Genomic DNA, 20,424 nt, shown 5'->3' on the forward strand with positions numbered 1-20,424 from the left:
GATCCTGTCTCCTCGGCTGTTTGAAGCCAAGGTAGCAGGCATCTGTCTCCCTCATGTAGGGAGCTGGTGTTGTGCAGAGGAAGGACCACTGGGCTCAGGTTCACATATTTAGCTCTGTTCCTGCCTCAGCAGCCTCGGCAGTCATGTAATCTCTCTCAACCTTAGTTTCTTCCCATGTAAAAGGGGGACGGTGACAATATGTCCCTCCCAGGATGGTTATAACATTCAAACCAAATGACTTGTGTAGAGTTAATGGAACGCACGTTGCCAGATGCAGAGTGGTGTTTAATAAAAGTTACTGCTTTTGCTGTTCCTTACGTGACCCTAGTTCTCGTGCCTCGGGGAAGAAAGTAGAAAGTGACATCAGGCCCCTTCCAGCGGGACCTCAGCCCCCCCCCGGTCTTTGCCTCCTGTCACCTCCTCTTCTCCCGCTGTGGTTCAGCTCTAGAAAGCAACGCTACTTCCTCCTCACGTGCCCTCCCTCAGCCTGGAATGAATGTTCTTTTCTCACCCCTTGCCTGTCAGATGCCTTCTTTGTCTCCAGGGCCCAGGCAAGTGCCACCTCTTGCATGGAGCTTTTCTGATGCTGCCAAGGAGGGTTCACGGCTCCATCTCTCTTATCCCCACAGCACTGTCACTCGGCCCTGAACACATCCAGTGCTCAGTCTTGGGTCACAGCGCAGACCTGTGTCCTTGACTATAAACCTCTTGGGCCCATGACCTTTTCTGTTACAACCTCATACGAGCTTCAAAACTGAGCATGGGTCCACACACAAAAATCATCTAACTGGGTGGAATTGAATTAATTTGAGTGATGGAGGCTGGGGCAGCAGCCCCGTCACCCTGTCAGTGGCTCCAGGCAAGGGCTGTGAGACAGCCCTGTAGCTGATCAGGTGCTGTCCCAGGCACATCAGAAAGGAACGGGTTGTTTTAGGCAGATGGTTTTGTAGTTGATGCCAAAAGGACCCTTCTCAGAGCAGCAATGGAGCAGCCGTGCCCACAGCCTATGGTAGCTGGGTCATTGCAGTCAGGCTGCTGTGAGGAGCTGGGCACGGGCAACTAGCAGCCTGTCGAACAAAGTGAGGGACCCTTCCCTTGAGCCTGGATCAGCCTCAGCTCCGTGGCTCTCCCTGCCCCAGGCTCACCCCTCCAGTCCAGCCTCACTGCAGGCAGTAATTAGTCTCAAGGACAAACCTGGCCTATGATTGCCCAGCTTAAAACCCTCTGATGGATGAACCTGTTGCTAGAACCTGGCCCAGGAGGCCTTCCAGGCTCCAGCCCTGCATCCTTCATAGCATCCATGCTGTCAGAGTGTCCACTGTTCCTTCTGCTGCTCACATTTCTCAGGACAGGTCTGCACTTCATACTTCGTGCCGTGGACCTTTTTCTTTTGAAGACATTGTGCTCACTTGAAGTCTTGCTTGGAGCCTGCTTTACCCAGTCCCACTGTGGTAGAACTGACCCCTTCCGGGCTGGATCTCCCTGTGGATCACAGACTGCCGCATTCTACCTGTAACACTGTGTACCTTTTAGTGCAGGGAGCATGTCACATGGACCATCATTAGTAGTGGACTTTCTTTTTTTATTTTTATTTTTGGCTGTGCCACGTGGCTTGTGGGATCCTAGTTCCCCGACCAGGGATCGAACCCGGGCCCTCAGCAGTGAAAGCTTGGAGTCCTAACCACTGGACCACCAGGAAATTCCAGTAGTGGACTTTATAAAGCAGTGCGTGCTGTTCAGGACTGACATGCGGGCCCCAGCGAAGTGTTTGATTCCTTAGAATTCTTACAACAGCCCTGGAAGGTTGGGATAAGGATCTCCCTTTGCAGATGAGGAAGGTGAGGCTCAGAGAGGTTAATTAACTTTCTCTGTGTCACACAGCTCATCTGAGTCAGAGCTGGGATTCAAACATGGGTCAGGTCCTGCTCTCTCCGTTTTCCTGGCCACCAGTTCCAGTCTGGCTCTGACACACAGAGGAAGCGGCCAGCAATTGCTTGCTGATGAAAGGGTGAGCATGTGGCTGCTGGGTGGAAAAGTTGATGTGTCAAGGAGAGCTGACTTCCTTGGTTTTTAAAAATTAGAAAGGCCCTCTCCCATGGTTCTGTGGGCGTGGTTGAAAAGAAGTGATCCTGTCATGCAACATTTTAGATTGTTATTGGACTATCCACATTCTTAGGCAAATAATAAAAGCATCATTATCTCTGCTCTACGACATGGAAAACTACGTCACTCTGGAAGCAACTTCATGTCATGTCCCCAGCCGGGAGCAGCTGAGGTGAGGGCGCCCAGAGGAAGACACAGCTGGTCTTTGGAAGGCCAGTTAAGGGTTTTATTCTTGACCCTGCCAAGCCACGGTGGGTTGTTAGGTTGTGTAGGCCAAGGCCCTGTGGCTAGAGTCCAGTTTTCTCTCCCGAATTGCTTCATGCCTAAAATGCTTCCCTTTTGTGATTTCCCACCAAAAAATGAAGTCTAACCAAGAGGGAGTGAAGAAGGACAGAAACTTTGAAATACCCAGAAGAAAGCGAAAGTGAGCATGTTTTGAGGCTCTAATAAGCAGCAGAAGTCCAGGAAAAACAAATCAATGCACAGGACTTCCCTGGTGGTGCAGTGGTTGTGAATCCGCCTGCCAATGCAGGGGACACGGGTTCGATCCCTGGTCTGGGAAGATCCCACATGCCGCGGAGCAACTAAGCCCCATGCGTCACAACTACTGAGCCTGCGTGCCGCAACTACTGAAGCCCGCGTGCCTAGAGCCCGTGCTCCGCAACAAGAGAAGCCACCGCCATGAGAAGCCTGCGCACCGCAACGAAGAGTAGCCCCTGCTCACCGCAACTGGAGAAACCCTGCGTGCAGCAGAGAAGATCCAACACAGGCAAAATTTTAAAAAAATCCATGAACAAGCATGATGAGGTTGAAAATGACAGGCCACGGTCCTCAGGGGAGAGCTCCCCCTCGCTCAGACGTCTGGCAGCAACACGACCAGCTTAGCTTGGATCAACAGCCTCCACATCTGAAGAGGAGATACTTAAAGCTCAAGAAGCATCTCTGAACCGAGGGTCAATGGGACCTCATAAGCAGGAGCAGCAGGGACTCCCAGAAAGGTGGCATGACCCTGAGCCTTCTCCATCCTTGCTTGGCTGAGTCACGGACGTCCTTTCCCTTGCAGGTCCTGACCCACTCAGGCCTAGAGTCCATCTGGATGTAGTAGGAAATTCAGGGGAAAACCCCAGCCCTCCTAGTCGGTAGGGCCTGGAAGTTCAGTGCACTTTTTGCAGCCAGAGCTCCTAGGGCTAACTGTGGACACCCATGGTCCTCTGCCATCCCCACTATAATGACCCAGCACACAGCACTGGCCTTCTGCCCCGGTTTCCTCTTCTTGTCCGTGGTTCCAACCTGGGACTGGATGACTCTTCTGAAGCTCAGTGAGCTTGGCTGCCAGACCTAAACCCCATCTTTGTCACCCCAGGTTTCTGGGGACCTATATGAGTGGGCAGGCACCCATCGTTAATAAAAATGAATAGTTATTAACAACTAAGAATTCTGGTAATTCATTAAATAACAATTGTTATGGTTAATAATCTAGTGGTTTAGAGCATGACTTCCAGGCCAAACTGCCTGGGTTCAAAATCCTGGCTTCACTATTCATTGTATGACTTTGGGCAATTTTATTAGCCTCTTAATACTGAAGTTTCTGTCTATTAAATGAGAAAAAGAATAGTTTCTACTTCACAGCATTGTTTATGAGGATTAAATGAGTTAATATTGTAAAGTGTTTAGGACAAAGCCTAGCACACTTTAAGTACTACACTGTTAACTAAAATTACAATAGTAGCAGTAATAATATTCACCAAAAATTTGTTGAGCCTTTGCTAGGTGATAGGCACATGAGCATTGCAGCAACCCAAAATGTGGGTCCTTTTTACTATCCCTGCATTTCAGATAAAAACACAGAGGCTTGGGAAGGTTAAGGATACAGCCCAAGGTCACCCAGCTGGGAGGGAATAGAGCCAGAGGTCAAAGCCAGACTCTGATTCCAGAGCCAATGCTTCTGAACAACATTTAACAAGGACTTACTGAGCCCCAGTAGGTGTCCCAATCATTCTTCTTTGGATCTTTAGATGGAGAAGGACACTTCAGATAGAGAGATGTTCATAGCAAAGGAATCTTAGAGCAGCAACTAGAGGAGTGGCCAGATGGGGCTTCAGACATTGGTGGGACTGAGACTGTGGCATCTTGGTCTTGTCTTCCCAACTGAAACACAATCGCCCCCAGGGCAGGAGACAAGCTTTTCTTCTTCTTCTGTACCTCCCTTAGAATGGATGGACATCTGAGCCCTCCACAATAGACCCCAGCAAATCCTTGATCTACAACTACCTCACCCAGGAAATCAGCGGCTGGAGTTGACCAGAATGAGTCCATCCACACCTTACATGCAACTGATCATTATAACCAATGTTGTGCTCCATGATTAACTTGAGAAGAGTCCAACTTAAGCCAAGGAAGTGGTGCCTCCACACCCTGGCCTGACCTCAGACTTCCATCGCAGAGATCCTATAAGAAAGGGCAGAGGGGGTACAGTTTCACCAAATTCAGTGCACGGAATGCTGAGCTGAGAACAAGGTAGACTTAGGGAGCAGGGCAGAGATGTAGCTACAGGAGAGCCAAGGCTCTCTGACCTGTAATTCACTGTTTTGGGTTTTCAGAAAGTAACCTAAGAGGAAGTACTCATAAATGTAGGTATTGATCTGTAGAGGGAAAAACCATCAAGTCAATTGTGCTAGATAATGCAAATTTATTTTTAAATGTTAGACAGTAGAAAAGGCAGTGAATTAGACATAATTACTATGTAATTTGACTTGAAATGAAATCCATTTAAGAGACATGCATTGAATGTGGGCAAAACACAAGGTAGAGAGGGAAAAAGGGAGCTACAGAAAGGCCCAAGATGTGGACCTTGCTTCCACATCCTTCCACCCCAGTGATCTTGTGGCTGCCAAAGCCAAGGCTTCAAATTGTTTACATGGAGAGAGATGAGACAGTCCTTCATGATGGGGTTAATTCAACCAGAGACCGTACCCTTAAAAACAGACCTGGTTTTTCACATCGTCTGCTTTCTGTATGAAAACCCACATTCCTTTATTCATAAAACCTAGAGTTGATTGCTTGGCCCTTGGAGTAGACAGGTTATTTGATTTTATTTTAACTTAAGAAAGAAATTAATTCAGTAAGTATTTGTTGAGTGCCTACTCTGTGCTAGCTCCCATGCTGAGTTCTGAGTGGATGGTGCTGGGAAGAGTCCCCAGCCCTGTCCTCATGGAGCCTGCAGTGTGGTACTCACTGAACAAACCAGACAGTACTTAATTACAGTTGTGAGATGGGCCACAAAGGAAATCTCCGGTAAGTAGCCAGAGGAGCTCACTTAGTCTGGGGGTTCAGGGCTTCTCTGAGGGGATGGCGTTTAAGCCCAGAGAGAGGCAGGATGAGTTGGGATTAGGCAACAGAGGGGAGAGCAAACAACTCTGCAGGCAGGGGAACAGCATGTCCAGGGCCTTGAGTTGGGAAGAAGAGGACCTGAAAGGAAGCCAGCCTGCTAAGAGCAGAGAATGGAGGCAGATGGATGCATTGACAAACCAAGCAGTGCAGAAACTGGGTCCTAGAAGCAGCCTCTCAAGGCACAAGGGCATTATGGACTTTGGATTTGATCTTCAAAGGAATAGAAAGGTGTCAAAGGGTTTTAGGCAGGGGGCATGATTCCATTTGTTTTATTATTATTTTTTAATCCCTCTAGCTTCTGGGTGGAGAGAAGTGGAGTAGAGGATGTGGGGAGACCAGTTAGGAGTCCAGGTGAGAGATGGTGGTGGCGTGGTGAGAGTGGAGGCACTGGAGAGGAAGAAAAATGAGGCCAAGAAACAGAAAAAGATGTCCAACAGTTGCAGATGAAAATAACTAGACTCCCTTTACCTAATGGCTAATGGCTAACACTGTTGCGAGCACAAGGAAGTGGCATCCCGGTACCCTGCTGGTAGAAATTGAAAGTGATATGGTCTTGCGTGTGTTGGATGGGGGGGTAGTGGCAATTATAATTTTTTTTAAATGTTAAAAGTATATATTTTAAGTACTTAACCAACAGCCACACAAAGATATACGTGCAGGGCTTCCCTGGTGGCGCAGTGGTTGAGAGTCCGCCTGCCGACGCAGGGGACGCGGGTTCGTGCCCCGGTCTGGGAAGATCCCACATGCCGCGGAGCGGCTGGGCCCGTGAGCCATGGCCGCTGAGCCTGCGCGTCCGGAGCCTGTGCTCCGCAACGAGAGAGGCCACAACAGTGAGAGGCCTGCGTACCGCAAAAAAAAAAAAAAAAAAAAAAAAGATATACGTGCAAAGATATTAGAGTATTTACACCAGTGAAAAATTGCAAACAACCCAAATGTCCATCTGTAGGGAATTAATTACACAGCTATGTAACCGTTTAAAAAGTAGATTAATATTAGTGTGTACAGTATGGTCCCATTTTGTAAAGTATCTGGATGTGTATGTATGTGAATGTGTGTATATGTGGGTATGTATACAAAGAGGTTTAGAAGGAAATCTGTCTCAAATCACATTGCTAGTGGCAGGTGACTTTTTATTGTATTCGGGTAAATAGTTCAAAAAAATTATACTTTAAAAGATGAGAAGACAATAACTGCAATGTAACAGAGATTGTAATTAAAGTGTTAGTGCGAGGAAACCCAAGGAAGGGAGTAACTAATTCTCACTCGGCGGGAGCAGGCTTCACGAAAGAGGTGTCATTGGACCGAGAATGAATAATCAGGGATAGGTTTGTTTTCCTGTTTCTGCACAGCTTTGTAGCTCGTATTCAAGAGAAATAGGGAACTCCACAGATAGAAAGACTGATTGATCCGGTTCTGCAGACCTTTCAGTCTGTTTGCTCCCTGGTCATAAAACATTCATGGCAATTAATTTTAAACCAGATGACAGGAAGTGGAAGCGTAAAGCTCTAGAAAGACTCAACAACAGCTTTGAAGAGTGTCCAGTATAGTCACTGTGCCACTGTCTTGCCCCTCACCTGACCCGGTTGGATCTTATACTCATGTGCAGTAGCAATGGCATTCCTAGATATTATGTTATCAGCTCTTTCTATTTACTTGGTTACTATCTTGGATCTTTGAATAAGGAGTCGCTTTCACTTCACATTTCCTAAACTTCTTTTTAGAAATTATGCAGCTGCCTACCAAAGTGCCCTTTGGGGAATTTAAACATGCATTGATAGGTATCGTGACTTTGTGGAAAAACTGGTGACCTAACAGAACGGGATGCCTCTGCCTTGATTTGCAAACAGAACTTAATTGGTGGCCTTATGACATGAAATTGAAAATTTGGGGTCTGAGGAAGGCCAGAGGGGAAACCTAATACACTCACAGAGCACAGGGTCAGAAGTAGGCCAGTGGGGGTCCCAGTCCCAGGTCCTTCAGTTACCAGCTGTGTGACCTCTGGCAACTTTCCTGACACATAATAAGCATCAGGTGTTCTTGCAGTTTCAGCTTTGAAATAGGACAGACTCAGATTCCAAGGTCTGGCTGCAGCAAAGTGAGGGAACTTAAACCAGCTTTCCCAAGGTAAAGCGGGGCACTGCTGGGAGGAGGGTAGAAATGGATGAGCATTTTAAATTTCAAATGTCATTTATTTTAATGAGTATTGGAAAAAGTATATGCATAGCACATCAAACCTATGACTTCATAGATATTTTTACAAGAAATGCTTGTGATTAAAAATTCCTTTGAATAGCAACCATTTTGCAATTATAGAATCCATGTTAATTGAAAGGTGGTCTTCCATTGGGCTATAGAGAAAAGAGGAAGAAATAATGAACTGCAGAAACTTTTAAAAAACTTTTATTGGAGTATAGTTGATTTACCATGTTGTGTTAGTTTCTGCTGTATAGCAAAGTGAATCAGTTACACATATACAAATGACCTTTTCCCATATAGGTCATTACAGAGTATTGAGTAGAGTTCCCTGAGCTATACAGTAGGTCCTTATTAGTTATCTATTTTATATATAGTAGTGTGAGAAACGTTTTTTTAAAATCCATTAAAATTAGAGTTAAGTAAAATATGTGAATTGATTTGGAAAAATTAGTAAATGGTAATAGCAGTGAGACGCTGATACGGCGAAAATCGTGAAAGTGGTACCAACGTGACTGCAGTGGACATTGGCTAGATGGCCAAACCTCACTGAGTTACCATTCTCTCGCCCGTAACATCTCCCAAGGTGGTTACGAGGATCATGAGATAATACCCATAGATATTATCGGCTCAATAGCTGTCACATAGTAGGGACTCGAATGTATGTTTCCTTCCTTTTTCCTTAGCCTCACCTTTCGAAGTTGAAAGTGATCTCTGAGATTGGCCAGGCCAGTTTCCTCACTTTCCAGATGAGGTAAGGGAACCCTGATTGGGGAAAGACCAGCTGAGGGCTCCTAAAGTCATGTGATGCTCACTCCACTGGGCTCAGGTGTGTGCAGTGCGGGGCAGAGACTTGACCACAGGCCTGAAAGGTCTTGGGGAAACTGACAAAAGGCGTGGGAATGAAAATGAGTTAATTACACAGGCAACAGTCACGGGGGTGTGGAGGGGGTAGTCGTGATCTGAGGGCTACTTTCCAGTGTAGTACATCTTCATAGACCCTACTCTGCAAAGCGGTAAACTCTATGTAGAGAAGGAAAGAAATTGGAAAAATACCCCCAAATGTCAGAAGTGAGTATGTTGACGTAGTAGCGTTTTTCTTTGCTCTGTTTCTCCTGGTAATTAATGACTGCTTGCATTTTGACATCTATGAAAAATAAAGTTGCCAAAATGATTGGAAAGCTGAATTTTCTGTACTGAGAGATGGGTGCCGTTGGTGCCCTTCTTGGCATGTAACTATTTTAATTGTCATGCTTCATGTTTGAAGTAATTCTCTTCCAGCCCCTCATCATTAGCAACTCCCCCAGTTACATGGGCTCATAAGCGGTTGGTAGCCAATACTGGGTATAAAACTTAAGACGTCTTTTAGTCCAGTGGTCTCAAGGGATTAATTGTGATCTTCTTCTTGTTTTGCAGATGGAAAAACTGAGAATCAGAGAGGGCTAGTGATCTCTCGGACACTTGGTCAGTAGGTAAGTGATAATGCTGGAAGTGAGCCTAAAATGAGATCTATGTCTAGTCTCTGTGATTCAGTCTCTGAAGCCCCATCTCCCCAGTCTTGCGCTTTTTCTGATTTGCGCAACTGAAGTCAGGAAATGAGTTGGTCAGAGGCGTTTGGGTATAATTTGCACGTGTGGTTTCTGTTTGTTCCCACTGTTGAGCTGGAATGTTTAACAGGTGGGTTTGTGAAGGCCTCGTAAGCAAACCAGGCCCGTGCTGGGGCTAATGAGATATCACTGCCCTGTCTTCAACAGATCTAAGAGTTTGGTTCATCTAGAACAGAGAGCCCTGGACTACGGGTGTCAGGAGGTCTGGCTTCCTGTCCCACAGTGAGCTGCTCTGTGACCTTGAACAAACCACTTAACTCAGGGATTCACTCATTTTTCATTCTTTCTTTCAAACTGTTTTTCCCCAGAATATGTGGTGCTGCCCTCTGTGTCAGGCACTGAGGATAACAAGGTAAACACAACATAAGCTTTGCCCGGGAGGCACTCACAGCCCAATTTATGAGCTCCCGCATTTCCTCATTACTGTCTCATCATGAGAACTTCTAACATCTGCTTTGGAGTTTACAATCTCTAGGGCATTTTGTGATCTTCCCCGAAACTCCGTAAGATGGAAAGAAGTTGTTATTACCATTTTGCAGAGGAGAAAACTATGGCTTAGAGAGTTGGCTCAGGCCCTTGAGTGAGTAAGGGTTAGAGCTGCCCTTGAAACCCTTGAGCTAGATTTACTAGCCCCTAAGCATTTGTTTTTGAGAATAGCACACTGTTCCACTGAAGGTTTGGGCATTTGAACGGGCGTTTTTGTACCCTGTCCCTTAGCAGTGAGTAAAATGTTGGGCACATCGGCACCCAGAGGAAACCCACGCTGGTGCAGAGATACTTTTCTGCAAGGAGTACTTTCCTGTGTCTGACTGATTATTCCAGAAAGCAGTGTCTTCTGTGCCTGAGAGTGAAGGCAGCCTTGGGCTCTGGGTAAGCTGATAACCAGAGGAAAACCTGCCGCAGGCCCAGGGCCACCTCCTTCAGGTGGCTGCGATTCAGCATATCAGAGAAAGCCCGCCATGGGCCAGAGGGACACAGCCCCCCTCTTCCGCAGTGACCCTACTGAACACGGTTGCTTTCCACCAAAGCTTAACGATCCTGGGAGCTTCTGCTTTCGCAGAGTTGCCTGGCCTCAGGCAAGACATGGAGAATGATGTGGATTAGAGGCTGTGCTGTTTGTTTGTGGGATGACAACTGCTTGAGCAGGAAGCTCTTGGGCTCCCTCAAAGTCTGGAATTTCAAAGGGTGCATGAATCACCGCAGGGACTGGGCCTGGTTTCTCTGTTTTACTGTGCGTGTGTACGTTGTGAATTGTGGCCATCTTTAATGAAGATGACTAGCATGTGTGTGATATCTGGGATGTGCGGGATTTGTGGGGAATGTGTGTGCCTCGGTGGGGAGTGGGGTTTGTAAGGGATGAGTGTGTGTGTGTGTGTGCGCGCGCGTGTGTGTGTTTAATCTCTAGGAAGCAATTCTCGTGAAAAAAAGAAAACACTTAACGGATATAATTTTTCAACAGGACCCAGAAATGGGCTTTTAATAAGCATCATTAAACTCTTTGATTACAAGGGGAGGCCAGCCATTCTTTCATCCTGGCTTAGATCACACAGCTCTCCCTTGCCCTGTTCTTTGGGGTCAGATAAAAACTCCTACTATTCATATTGGTCTCTCCAAAGGCCTTTCTCCCCTTTCTTGCCCTCCCCAGCCCCTGCCCCTACCCCGCGCTTTCTGATCTCTCTGCTTGGACCTCGACACAGACAGGGCAGGTGTCAGGACTGACAGATGATAGCTGCGGGTACGCCTGGAATCTGAGCGTCCTGTGTCTCGCCCTGTCCCAGCAGGAAACTTTAGAGTCTTTGTTTAGGAGGTACTCTGAGCCCAGAGATCCGGGGCTCCTTCCTTTCCCTGAGGGTCACTTACAGCCACTGACACCCAGCAGGGCTGTGTGTGCGTGTGTGCAAACCCTTTCCTGCATGGATTGGGTTTCCTCTTGTCTGACGCGGGAGGAGGAGAAGCTGTGTTGAAAGACAGGTTTTGCTCTGGACTGAAAGCATTCTGCCAGGTCTCCTAAGGAAGCTGGTTCCCAGAGTTATTATCTTTCCTGAGCTGAGAACGAGGTGCTCCGTGACAGGAAACCAGGTAGGCTTAGCAACAGGCTTATCAGGCTGCACTGCAGGAATGTTCATTTGTGTCAACAGGTCTGGGTTTGTGTAATTTTGTTCTTCTCTGTGCACGGGATCAGTTCTGGGGCTGGTGTGTTCTGATTTGCTCAGCTCCGTCCCAGAGGTGAAGAACTCCGTAGGGTGTGGAGCTCTGCCTGGGTCATCCTTGTTCACTCCACAGGACCCAGCCCGGGGGTACCGGGCACAGGGCTGAGTGTGCAGTGTCTGTGGTCTACGTAGAAGCCACTGTAGCTCCAGGCTGCAGAGTGGTCCTGAGTGGGGGTATTCCTGCCTTGATTAATATACCAGGCGCTCATGAGAGTCCTAGCTTGGCCTCTTACTGCACCAACTACTCAATTTCTCTGTACCTTGGTTGGTCCTGGAGGGGCTGCCCTATTTGGAACGTTCTATCTAGTTCTTGCCAGCAGCTCCTTTGCAGGGACCAGCCTCTGGTCCCTATGGCTCCAGTTGTTGGTTGGCTCAGAACTGGCTCCAAACCAGACAAGCCACTGAACATTAAAGTCCTGCTACACATCCTAGGTGGATGTGCTGCCTTGACCTTGAGGCTTACCCAGGCAGTGCTCCAGGGCTGGAGCAACAGCCATCCAGTGTCACTTCTCCAAACACCCTTAGTCGTTGCTTTAAGGGACATCTATTTCGTTAAGCACTTACTGTGTGCAAGGCACTGTGATGTTAAGTACATTTTTTCTAACTTTATACGCATTTTCCAAATGAGATAACTAAGTTTCAGAGACGTTAACATACCCAAGAGTACCTAAGTATTCAGTGATAATGCTAGGATTTGAACCCAGGTGTTTGGATTAGAAAGCATATACTCTCGGTTTCTATAAAGCACGTAGCCCACAATGGTGAGCAGAAAATGGTTGTCACCTATTAGTGACAGTTCTTTTAAGAGTAATTATTTAATAAAGCACTTACCACATGACATCCTAACCGATGGTTCTTCTGTGGTCCTCTCTCGCTGGACTGTGAGGTTCTTGAGGGCAGAGACTGGAAGCCCCAGCCCCGGCAAGGTACAGGGTTTAGATCAACTGATCGATAAATGTTTGAATGATTAACAGTATTCATAATGCCTCCCTGTACTGATTGCTGACTATATGCTGGGCAAAGTGCTGAATGCTTTATATGTATATTATTTTGTTTAATTCTTGAAACAACCCTGTGAGATAGATACTATTATTACAATAATATTTATAATAAGGAAAATAGAGGCTTGAAGAGTTTTGAGTCACGTTCCCAGGTTACACAGCTGCTAAGTGGCAAAGCTGGAAATAGGACCCCGGCTGACTGCTTACCTGTGGTGTCTTGCCTTGCCCCTGTGCTCTGGCCTCCCCCAGATGTCCCAGCATCCCTCACACCACAGCTGATGCCCAGGGCTCCTCCAGTGACTTCCTGTGAAGCTGTCACTCAAATCTAGTGCCTGCCTATCTGGAGCTGTGTGAAGTTTCCATCCAGAAGGGAGAAAGCTGGTGAAGGCTGGGGGCGCCACAGTCACATATGAAAGACAGTATGAAGAACCACTAATAAGATGGACGAGGCAAGGGTTTCTTTTCTGGAGAGTAGATAGACCTGATTTCTAGGACACAAGTGGGGGTGAAGTCAACATATTAAGAGGCACAACCTTTTGAGAACAGTGGTGAAGCATTTCAGGGACGTTTTCTGGGGGCATTTCTTAGGCTTGGCACCTAGCCTGCCGCGGACTTGTTGGTGGGTAAGGCTGGGCGAAGGAAAAGGCCTTGGTGCCTTGCTCTCCAGGGAGGGCCTTGCCTACTGGGAACTTCCCACAAGCCCTCATGGACCAATGACTTATTTCATCATGCGTAGCTTCGTCTTACACAAGCTGAAGAAATGGTACTCCACCTACGTTGCCACAAGATAATTGACCCCTTGTGACTTTGTCTAAAGGGGGGCAGGAGCATGTGCTCTTAGTGAAAGTTAAGGAGCAGGGAGGAGAATTTGAGCTGGGAAAGAGAGGGACTTGGAATTACTCTGGAGGCTGCCCGGGTGGGACGAGGATTCTGACTATTGACTCCCGACAGTCAATTTTTGCATGAATCCAGGTGTGTGTTCTGTGTCCCGGGGACTCTAGTGAGGTATGCTGGTGCCCTCATCTAAATGCTACAACAGAACAACTGCTTTGGGAGGCCACACATGAACACTCCTTGGCCAAGAGAAAAGCAAGCAGGATGACAGCATGAGGACACATCAGTTGAAGCCTTCATGGCCGTGTCTTTGGGTGGCTCAGGGCTTCACTCCTCTGGAGGCTGGCCCTGTGCACCCCAAAAGCAGTGGTCATACTGGTTCTTGAAGCTGGGCCTCGAGGGTATTTCCTCTTTCCCTCATAGCAATGATTTTTAAACCATACCCTGCAGAACCCTGGGGGGTTAGTGAAATCCTCTCTGAGACCTCCCCTGGAGATAGGCAGACAGTTCCCTATTGGCTCCTGGACACCTGGCTTGCTCATCCTCTTCCCCTTGTTTGCTCACTGGGCTTCCTTGTTGCCAAGACTGGTGTTCGGCTGGGAGGTACTCCATGGCCGCGCTGTTTGTTTACAGCCAACATTTGCTCTCATTGGCTATTGTGTCTGTTCTGATTGGTTGCCGTCTGTGCCGTATCCGTTGTTAAATATTTTGAATTTCGCTCCCGATTGCAAGCCTCCCTTTTGTGCAGAGCCAGCTGCATCCCAATGTAGGCACGTTGTGAACCACAGGCTGCACAGAACCAAAACAGTTTGGCTGCCTTTGAGAAGTTCTCGCTGTGCTCCCTCATCCATCCTAGGGCCACAGAGTCACCCGAACGTCACCAGCCCACATGGCCGTGCGGGGCTCAGCGATTTGTCTACCATGCCCACCGCCACCAAAGCAGAAGCCCGGGTTATGTTGCCGTGGCAGACCTGGGAGCTGGGGCTGGTCGCTGGTCTTTTCTGTCCCAGCCCCTGGCATGGCTCTTTAGCAGACAGGTCGCAGGCTTTACTGCCTGCCTGTGGACACGATCCCCAGATTCACTCAGCTGTTCCTTTACGAACAAGCCGCTTTCTCAAACGGGCGGGATGTGCCAGCTTTGCTGGCAGAATTCCTTATGAGCATTTGTTCTTTCCTTCCCCCTTTTCTTCAAAATAAAAGGAAAGGCAGAAGGAATAGCGGAAGAAATGTTAGATAAAAGTGCATGCATTTGAGATTCAGACAGATCAGGATTTACATCCAGGCTCTGCTCCTCATTAGCTGTTTGACCTTAGGGGAATCATTTAACCTCTCTGTACCTTCTGTTCAAAAGAAATAATAATAACTCTAAAGAGTTGCTGGGTCTATAAAATAATACATACATGTAAGTTGAAGGTGCCATGCCAATGAGAGTCATTAACATGTATTGTCCCTCTTTCTGGTGACATTTTCAATCTATAACGATTCCAAAAAGTGAGTCAGTGGCAAATGCTATCTCTTCCAGGGCTAGAGCCTGGGAGGAGAGACTGAAAAATGAGAGGAAAAGAGCCAACCCATCCTTTTTAGTTTAGAGAGCCTCCAAGCCTAAAGCAGAACCTCTAGCACAGGCAAGAGAGGAAAGAATGGAGAACTTATCTTTGAGTTTCCTTGCAAACAAGGGGAAAAGGGAAAGCTGATAGATTACATGTTCTCATTGGCTAACACTGAGTCTTTGTTGAGGGGTAAGTAAGCACAGATGACAAGCTATTAGCTAGACATAGGGAAGTATAGCTTGTGCAGGAATGGCAGATACATGATGTATTAGGTTGGGTTCCTGGGACCAGACTCTGGGACAGAGATTTGTGTGCTGAAAGTTAAGGGACTTGCCCTCGGGATCAGCACCTGTCCGGGAGTAAGGGAAGTAAGATTAGATCGAGGGAGGAGTTGAGCGGCACTGCGGTCACAACAGAGGCATCAACCGATCCCACGGGGAGCTCTGGAGCTGGGATGGTCCTTCAGTTCCCTGCATTGAGTCAAGGGAAGTTGACCTTACTGCCCTCGGCAGCAACAGCTGGGTACTGCGCCTGCGTAAGGCAGCTCCCTTGGGCTGAGGACCATTCCTGGAGAGGGACTCCACTGAGAGCTGTCAGCAGCCAGCAGCAACAGTCCCCACAGCTGGGGCACTGAGTGCCTCAGTCCCAAAGGGCTCCTCTGGGCAGCACATCACAGCTCTGGGCAGCACACACATGGCATGCAGGCTGCCCTTCTTTCCGTACATCCTACTGCACACGTCACTAATTGAAACAGCTCTCTTTACCACTGTGTTCAGATGCAGTCTCAGAATTTTTTCAAAAACAATGCTATATAAACATTATCAACCAGCTGGAATTGGCTCGTGAGAAGGAACCCATTGGCTCCCTTTGGCCTCTCCATCTGTAGGAGACGTTCATTGATGGTGTAACAATAGGCCTTCAGTGTTATGATTTATGTTTCAACATTGGACAGTTGGAAAACCTTAGACAAGTTCCCTGACATGCCTAGTGGACAATGTGATTTTTAAAATACATTTCATTATTCCCTTTGACTACATTCCATTTATTTGAATTGTGGCTTTTCTTTTCCCCTACTAAATGCAGTTTTCCCCATGATTCACTTCCTTTTCTTCTCGCTCTATTTTTAAATTTTTTAAAAAATTAATTTACTTTTTACTACGTATTCTCTTGTCATATCATCCATTCTTATTTCAACCATTGGCCACTTCAGATGTCCCTTCTTCACCCAGTTCACAACTACTGGTCACCTGCTAGATCTGTCCATATGACTCGCCTCTCTAGCCCCCAGAACAGCAATAAACAGCACCCGTGGTTAGCCCATGTGGAAACAGACGCTTAGAGAGGTTAAGATGCTTTTTGAAGATGAGACATCTTGCACATGACTGGAGTGGGCTTAGGTCTGTTAGCTCCCAAAGTCTGTGTCCTTCTTTCTCTACCTTTGAGATATTTGTTGAGGTGATGACTCTAGGTTCTCCTTTTTGAGTCTTGCCTGGCTGAGAACTCTACAAACTTCAGTTGCTAATCCCATTGGTCATTATGAACCATTGCAGAGTGTTGGGGCCACCCCACACCGCTGGGTGGGTTGGAGACCCTTCTGCTTTCCCTGAACAGGGTATAGCTAATTATAGAGTGCTGGGCACAGCCTGGCCCCTGGGCCCATCAGCTGGGGGTATTCAGTTTTTATTGAATTCCGGAGATGCTCCGGTGGTGGGGAGCCTTTGGGATCAGACTCGCTGTCATGATTGATGGGATGGGGCTGACACTGAAGCCAACAAGTGACTTGTTTTAAGTCTTGATAAATGAGACTTCAGTTGGTCCAGCTGGCCAGCTGCCGAAAGCCTGGCAGCATCACTGAGGGACCCACCTGGGTCTCTGAGCCGAGCGCCTATGCTGTGATCTGTAATCCTCCTTTAAGGAAGATGCATTTGGTAAAGGAAGGTCTTTTGCTTTTAGCCGAGGGCTGATTCCATCAAAAGCAAAGGTAAATTAGGTTGTTGTTAAAGAACACTTACAGAGGCTCCTATTCTGTGACAGATACTTTTATTCTGAAGCTAAGTACTTAGAGATACAAAAATAAAACCAGTGTCCCACCCCTCACTCTTAAAACGTGAGCTGGTGTTTTTTACTGTTGTGTAGACGGAAGACAAGGGCTCGACCACCTCCTGATGCTGTGAGGCTTCTGAGCTCTTACAGCCAGTTCCTCGATTCAGCCCTCTGCCCTTCAGACCATGACTTCTTTGCACAGGGAGGACTTTAGGATCCTCAGGGTGAGTGGAAAGAGAGTCCGATTTGAGTCCTCACTCCTCTCTCTGATAACAGATTTTCTGTGTGACCTTGGACAGGGCGCTTGACCTCTCTGGTCCTCAGTGTTACCTCAGAGTCGATATAGAAAGTGGCCACTGTAATGCCTCAAGTGCCTGCTGTTGGGAAGGCACCTTGTATAATGCCTCGTACACAGTAGGCACTCTATAAAGGATACCATGTTTTCCTTCCCCACCCCCACTTCCTTTCTTGGCGAGATCAGTGAAGAATTTATTAGACATTGATGACCTATAGAGCAGGGATTTCCTCAAGGAGTGCTTTCAGTCTTCATTGGGTGATCCAGGGCTGAATGGGTTCTCTGGTCTCCATCCACTATGCCTTCTCACTGGACTCCAAGGGAGGAGGTTACATCCTCAATACCTCCTACCAGCCCTGACTTTCAGAGGACTCCTCTGCATTTTCTTTTCTTTTTTTTTTTTTTTAATAAATCTATTTATTTATTTATTTTTATTTTTGGCTGCGTTGGGTCTTCGTTTCTGTGCGAGAGCTTTCTCCAGTTGAGGCGAGCGGGGGCCACTCTTCGTCACGGTGTGTGGGCCTCTCACTGTCGCGGCCTCTCCCGTTGCGGAGCACAGGCTCCAGACGCACAGGCTCAGTAGTTGTGGCTCACGGGCTTAGTTGCTCCGTGGCATGTGGGATCTTCCCAGACCAGGGCTTGAACCCACGTCCCCTGCATTGGCAGGCAGATTCCCAACCACTGCGCCACCAGGGAAGCCCGCCCCCTCTGCATTTTCTGATTCTTCACAACCACCCCAATATCCCTTCCTAGTGGGATGTGGCCACGATTGCTCAGAAGAAGAGGTGGCTATGGCAAAGGGAAGGGGTCCTGCACCGTGAGCTGGCATTGCGAGAACAGGACACTCTTTTGCCCTCTCTAAGATTAGTCTTCTCATTTATAACATAGGGTAATAATACTTTCCTTGCGGGCATTGTCTGAGGATTGCATGTGATAACACACGTGAGAACAGGCTTTGGAACAAACCTGTGATTTGTGATTACAGATGCTGTCTTTCTTCTGTGAGTTTCCACCTCTTGGTCTGGCCCCTTCACCAAGAGCTCCCAGCAGAAGTTCCCAAATGTGTTGGAACTATGCAGAAAACTGTCCAACCAGCTGTTTGTGGAAATCTGTACTATGACCCTTCCCAAAGAACTTGTTTTAGTTATTTATGTCTGTCTACTTCTCTAAACTCCAAGATATTTAAGGACAAGGTCCAATCTTAATTTATCTATATATCCAGGATATAACAGAGGTGTCATAATTGTTTGAAGAAATAAATGAAGGTGAAAGATAATGGAAACTATGGCTATCTGCTATATATCTGCTCTGGGGATGTAAAAGGGCTCATGTAATCCTACAGGCCTAGGCGGCTGATATTATCCCACTCTCGAGCAAAGGGAAATTGAGGCCCAGAGAGGTGAAGCCACTTGAGACTCAAGAGTCAGTAACTAGCAGAGTAGGGACACCAGCTTCAGAGCCCTGGACTCCAAACAAGTTCTTACCTCCTCTACTGGGTTCTCTCTCTCTCTCTCTCTCTCTCTCTCTCTCTCTCTCTCTCTCTCTGTCTCTCTCCTTTCCACATTTTATTGTACAAACAGCATTAAAACAACAATAACAGGAAAAATATAAACTTACCTTCCAATTTCCCACTTCTAGCAAGTCAGTTGTTTCCATTTTTCCACATCCCTGCTGTCTCTTTCTTGCATATGTTCTTTTTTAATAACAGCATTACTGAGATATAATTCACATGCCATTAAATTCACTCTTTTAAATTGTACGATTCAGTGTTTTCTAGAAATATTTAACCATCACCACTATCTAATTTTAAAACAGTCCGTCACCCCCAAAAAGAAACCCCATCCTCATTAGCAGTCACCCCCCCATTCCCTGCTCCCCCTGCCGCCAGCCCCTGGCAGCCACTAAGCTACTTTCTCTCTCTATAGATTGCCTATCTTGTATGTTTTATATAAATAGAATCCTATAATATGTTGCCTTTGTGCCTGGTTTCTTATACATCCATGTTGTAGCATGTATCAGTGCTTCATTCCTTTCTGTGGCTGAATAATACACACACGTATGTACACACACACACACACACACACACACACACACACCCTTGTTTTGTTTATCTGTTTATCAGTTGATGCATATTTGGGTTATTTCTACTTTTCAGCTATTATGAATAATGCTGCTATGAACATCTGTGTACAAACTTTTGTGTGGATGTATACTTTTAGTTCTTTGGGGTACATGCCTGTAAATGATATTGCTAGGTCATACTCTATGATCAACATTTTTAGGAACTGCCAGTCTGTTTTCAAAAGTAACTGCACCATTTTACAATCCCACCAGCAATGTATGAAGTTTCCAATTTTTTCACATCCTTTGCAACTCTTTTCATTGTCTCTCTCTCTCTATTTTTTTAGCCATTCTCCTGGATTTGAAATATCTCATTGTGGCTTTGATTCAGGTTTCCCTAAAGACTGATGATGTTCAGCATCTCTGCATGTGCTTTTTGGCCATTTTTATATCTTTTTTGGAGAAATGTCTATTCAAGTCCTTTGCCCATTTCTTAATTGGGTTATTTTTCTTTTTACTGTTGCATTGTGAGTTCTTTATGTATTCCGGATACAAGTCACTTATCCAACATATGATTTGCAAATATTTTCTCCCATTCTCTGAGTTGTCTTGTCACTTTCATGATAATGTTCTTTGAAGCACAGAAGTTTTAAATTTTGATGAAATTTGTCTGTTTTTTCTTTTGTCACTTGTGCTTTGAGTATCACATCTAAGAAACCTTTGCTTAATCCTAAGCCATGAAGACTTACTCCCATATTTTCTTCTAAGAGTGTTATAGTTTTAGTTCTTACATGTAAGTCTATGATCCACTTTGAGTTAAGCTTTGTATCTTGTGTGAGGTACAGGACCAACTTCATTCTTTTGCATGTGTATATCCTGTTGTCCTAGCCCCATTTGTTAAAGAGACTATTATTTCCCCAGTGAAGGTTGATTTATGGACTCTCAATTCTATTTGATTAATCTCTCTATCTATCCTGATGCCAATATCACACTGCTTTGATTACTGTAGCTTCAGAGTAAGTTTCGAAATTGGAAAGTGTGGGTCCTCCAACATTGTTCTTTTTCAAGATTACTTTGGGTATCCTGTGTTTCTTGCATTTTTATGTGAATTTTAGGATCTACTTACCAATTTCTTAA

General features: G+C 46.4%; 1 protein-coding gene across 1 annotated transcript in view; it reads left to right on the plus strand.

Moving 5' to 3' along the window:
- Positions 1-20,424, plus strand: part of TENM4 (teneurin transmembrane protein 4) — a 740,944-nt gene that overhangs the window by 141,691 nt on the left and 578,829 nt on the right. Inside the window, exon 3 of the mRNA XM_029207627.1 lies at positions 9,103-9,158. The gene's annotated coding sequence lies outside the window, so the exon portion shown is untranslated. The remainder of the gene's footprint in view (positions 1-9,102; positions 9,159-20,424) is intronic.

Source organism: Monodon monoceros, unplaced genomic scaffold, assembly GCF_005190385.1.
Source record: "Monodon monoceros isolate NGI ecotype Baffin Bay Population unplaced genomic scaffold, NGI_Narwhal_1 Super_Scaffold_7, whole genome shotgun sequence".
NCBI classification, from domain to species: domain Eukaryota; kingdom Metazoa; phylum Chordata; class Mammalia; order Artiodactyla; family Monodontidae; genus Monodon; species Monodon monoceros.